Here is a 5,361-nt window from a genome sequence, read left to right as displayed (position 1 = left end):
TCAGACACAGCGCAAGCCCCTTACACGTCCCTCCCCGTAAATTGGGTTAACACTCCCCCCCGTCCCCCCGCCAACCCTTGCAGGGAACTGAACCTCTCCTGCCTACCCTTTGACTGGTGCTCATTGCATGTTCCATCATGGCGACCTGTTCCCTGTTGCCCCAACAAAGTACGAGGATGCCAGGAGGACATAGATTAGGGTTGTGTGTGCCAATCTCATGTTGAGCCTGGGATGCTCAGAAGACACTGTGAATCAACGAATAGCCCTCTTCTCTGTCCCAAAGTCTGCAGCTACGTCTTTCCTTTCAGCCCATCTCAATCCCAGGCAGCATCCTCATCTGGTTGGTTCAATATGGCAGCCTCTTTGAGTCACCATCACCACCAGTCTCCAGAAAGAAAGCAAAGTCCCTCCTACCGTTTGATCTCCTTAGGAGTTGTCTCTCTCTATGGGAAGCCCCTCACCAAGGTCTCTGGCTTTATGCCTCAAAGTGGCAGAGGTTTCGTTTTTCTCCTTAACACCCCGTGACTTTTGGATATGACCCTTTAGATCTGCCCATGCATCCACCGATGTGTATGTCTCCTGCTCACCATGGTCCACTGAGGGTCCTGGTCTACCTCTTTCCTGTTCTTTCCTCTTCCATTTTGCTTGAATCATTGATATACACCACACAGCACCCCTGGCTTCACCAGCTTCCATCAGCCCTGATTGGGTTTGTTTATTTATTTATTTATTTATTTTTTGTGTGTCCTGATTGGGTTTAATTCAGTTCTGTTTAGCGTGAAACACACACTCTGTGTCAGGTATTGGGCTGGGTGCTCAGGGCACAGGAAGTCCATCACGGCTGGACACTTGACGCTCAACAACACGTCCTGTGCACCAAGCCATGCCTTTCCTCATGTCCAACCACTTTTTACCCAATGTGTCATTAAACAGGAGTCCAACATGACCATTCTCCACTGGATAAGTAGCCATGTCAGGGCAGACCCGGAGAACCACACTCTCTTTCAAAGACCCAGAGCAAGACACAGAGCAAACATACCCTCCAACAGAGATGTGCAATTTGGTGGCCCCCGGAGAGGGGCATGAAGACAGTGCTGTTTACAATGCAATCTGAGAAAGCTACACTGCACACTACCTGCATGTGTGCACAATTTCCCATACGCCCCTGCGTGCCCCCACATGCACCCGTGAGCAGAGCATGCGGGACATCTGGTCTCAACATGTACCCGTCTTCTCGCCAAGTGATCTCATTTAATTTATGACCTCTGAGCTTCCTCCACTCATCCATCAGCAGAAGCACATGGATCTTAATAATTAATGCAATAAAGAAAAGCTTTTCAGGGGGCTCACGATCATCCCAAGTCGTCTCATAACTGATGTATTGATCTTTGGTATGATTTACAGATCTCTACAATCCCAGGCTGTCAGCTTTCTAGGCTTTGTAGCTATTCCTGCTTTGGATGTGTAATAGATGACGATGGATGGATGGATGGATGGATGGATGGATGGATGGATGGATAGATGGATGGATAGATGGATGGATAGATGGATGGATAGATAGATAGGCAATGGATGGATGGATAGATGATAGATGAATACATAGGTGATGGATTCATGGATGGATAGATGATGGACAGGTGATGGATGGTGGATGGAGAGATAAAAGAATGGGTAGTTTGACGGTAGGACCTATAGACAGACACACACATTGATGTATATATGTGTTTTATACACAGTTATCTCACTCCAAAAACCCACCGCAGTTGGTTATAATGGCGATTATTCCTACTCTATGAAAGACCAACTTTCTAAAAAAAATTATTCATGAGAGATAGATAGATAGAGAGAGAAGGAGAGAGAGATAGGCAGAGACACAGGCAGAGGGAGAAGCAGGCTCCATGCAGGGAGCCCGACATGGGACTTGGTCTTGGGTCTCCAGGATCACACCCTGGGCCAAAGGCAGGCACTAAACCGCTGAGCCACCCAGGGATCCCTATGAAAGACCAACTTTAAAAAAATTCAGATTGCCCACACTCTGGCCTCTCTCACTGCCCCATAAAACAGACACAGAGAATCTTCATGGTAATCAGCACAAGCTGTATATAGAAGTACAGATTTTGCCATTCTATATGAAAGCAGCTGATTCAATCATGTTTTTCGGACTCACGGTTCTTCTTCCCATCTCTTACCTGTGTGCCTTCAAAAAAATACTGCTAAGAATGCTCCCAATTCATCAAAGTTTTGTCCATCTCCCTCCCCGTAATAGTTACAAAGTAAAGTCCGCAAAATCGAGTCCACTTTGTGTCACCTTACTGAACATCATTTGCGACTAATGCTGACGATTCCTTGGGGTTTCCCGCTCTTGTCCCGAAATGCTCAGGTATTACACCTGTGGTGTAGACCATGGCTCCTACGTGTTTCGCTCTTTCAAGCAATGGATCCATGTTCCCTCTTAAGAAAAAACATGGGCAGTTTTCCCTATTCACTGATTTGATCTGCATGAGCGAGCCTTGGTGGCGTGTGATGTGCAGAGGTGGGAACGGCGCCTGCACCTTGGTGAGAAAATGCTTTGAGGGGAGCAGAGCGTTTTCTCACGTGTAACTGATGAGCTCTATATGACTTGAAGGTAGCCTAGCCGCCGTTTGCCCACGTGGATGTATCTCTCATGGGCATGCATCCTGTTCACACCTTCCTCCGCCATCACCGCTGTGACCTCCTGAGTGCTTGAAAAATATCCCCACCTGGTCTTCTTGGAAAATTCCTGTGACGTGGAGCCCGTTGTTCTCTGGAGCTCTGTCCCCTTGCTTGGGGGTAGACGCATCGTTCTGTGCAACCAAAGCGTCCAGACCGTCAGGATTGTCTGCAAACACCCGCCCCACCCCTGCTCCTTACGACAACCTTCTTGGCGCAGCAGATGCTCCTGTCGGCCGCCATGATGGAATCTTCTCCCTAGGTTCTCCTGCTACACTACCCCGCACATTTTTATCCTTCATCCCTACCCTCAGCAACAGAACCTTCAGTATTTGTCAAAATGCAGAAGAAGCCAACACTGCCCCCCTGACCTGAGACAACTGGGGAGAGCTGGAATGAAGGAAGCATGCTTTGGTCAACTACCATCAACCTGTCCTCATTCTCCATCGTGTGAGCTGCCTCCCATCATCCTCTCCACATTCCTGATTGCCGACCGTCTTCATCGGGGCAACGTCCCACTCCCGTCCCATCATTCCATGGCGTTTACTCCATCCTCGGTGCTTGCATCAAGAATGGACAAGGCAAGAACCGCAAAGCCGAAGTCAGTCTATTTTATAGGATCGATATCACGTAGACTCGGATTTCTGACCGCAGAGCAACAGAATAGAGTTTAAAGATCCTGGATGTTTGCTGATAGAACACAGGGCCAAGTAATCTTTGCGTTAAAAAGAAAATCAGCGATTTTTTTTTTTAGACCAGAAGCATAATGAGAAATGAAGTTTCCAACTCTGTTGGGACCGTGGGAAGGTAGTGTTTTGAGATGATGGCTGTGGACACCTTTGTCGCAAAACGCTACCACTCCCTACAAATACAGGGACGGCAGCAAATCAGCACAAGAAGTTCTAGAAATGCTGATCAGAGCAATGAAAATTGAGGGGCGCCTGGGTGGCTCAGTGGGTTGAACATTGGAGTCTTGATCGCTGCTTGGGTCATGGTCTCAGGGTCGTGAGATCAAGCCCTGCATCTGGTTCGCTGCACGGCATTAAAAAAAAGAAAAAAAAATTTAAATTTTATTTTATTTATTCATGATAGACACACACAGAGAGAGAGAGGCAGAGAGACCCAGGCAGAGGGAGAAGCAGGCTCCATGCAGGGAGCCCCATGCAGGACCCGATCCCCGGTCTCCAGGATCACGCCCTGGACCGAAGGCAGGTGCTAAACTGCTGAGCCACCCAGGGATCCCCTAAAAAAAAGAAATTAAAGAAAGGTGAGTGGTCGGCAAGGACACGTCCTCCCCCAAGAGCCTGGAATTCATTGGTTATTCACACAATAGAGTTCTACTAAACTTTCCTGGAAAATATCCATTGTTTTAACTATACAGCTTATGTCATGAAATAAATAGATTGGCAAAGCAGGCTCGCTGATTTGAGGTGGTTTGGACTCTTTACATGAGCCAAACTCTGGTTTCTAGAAGAAGAAGAAGAAGAAGAAGAAGAAGAAGAAGAAGAAGAAGAAGAAGAAGAAGAAGAAGAAGAAGAAGAAGAAGAAACACACACAAAACACTTGTAGAAACAGTAAATTCATTGCAAGTGCTATTTGAAGGTGAAACTAAGGCCCTGGGGCAACTTCTTGGTTAAAACTCCTATCTGAGCCCTAAGGAGGTTTGAGCTGCTCGGGTGCTGCATGTAAAAGGGTCTCACTCTACCTGTGACCCCCTGACTGCTCAGGTCCTGCAATTTGGGGGCTTTGGAGGGTGAATGTCCCCCACCCCCCACCACCCCAGGCAGGGGGCAGGGACTCAGCAGACAGATGCTGCCTTACAGAAGGTCCCAAGAGAGAGCCCTCTGTGCTCCACCCTGACTGGAAGACGGGGCGAGCTGCGTTGTTAAAGCCTCAGACATCTGGATGCTTCAACTTTTAGCCCTGAAAACCCTCCCTGCGCTTGTCAGAGCTCAGCTAACCCCTCTCACCTCCTGAACGTCAGCTGCTAAAGGGGAAAAAGAAAAAAAAAAAAAACCCACACCAGCCCGCAGAGTTAACGCCAACTGGGTCGGAAACATGTGGATTCATATTTCGGGAAAATATTCATGAGTTCGAGTGAGTGAGGAAGACGGCTTTAAGATGTTGTCTGGAGCCCAGCGCAGGCCGAGGTGGCCCCGTGTTCGAAACACACGCCGTCCTTGGAAGTTTGTGCGCATTGCACCTGCTGGCCCTGTGCCGAGCTCCCCAAATCAGCCCTGTGCCCGACTCAGCCTCCCCTGGGCGCCAGCTGGGATGCATATGGCGCCCGTGGAGCGACGTCCAGTGAACTGGGCACCGAGGTGGCCACTTGCCTCCACAGACCTTCTGTGGCATCCCCTCCGTGTGGGAACCCCAGCCCACCTGCATCCACTTCCCCAGTGGTCACGCTCCGTGGTTCCTCCTGCCAGTAGTGACCGGTGCCCTGACCAGTCTCCACTCTTGTCCACCTTCAAGGGTGAGGGTCAAACGGGATCCCAAGGCAGGAAACTGGGGACACCGAGGGAACCCAGGAGCCTGCAGAGGGACAGGGAGGCGGGCAGATGTCAGCTGGGGGGTGCTGGTGGTAGGCTGGCAGGTGTTCAGGAGGTGAGGGATGAGGCATAGGGCCCGTCCCCGTGTCCCACTGCAGCACATCCATGACGACATCCT

This window comes from Canis lupus, chromosome X, assembly GCF_003254725.2.
Source record: "Canis lupus dingo isolate Sandy chromosome X, ASM325472v2, whole genome shotgun sequence".
NCBI lineage: Eukaryota > Metazoa > Chordata > Mammalia > Carnivora > Canidae > Canis > Canis lupus.
Note: the sequence above shows the minus strand (reverse complement) of the source record.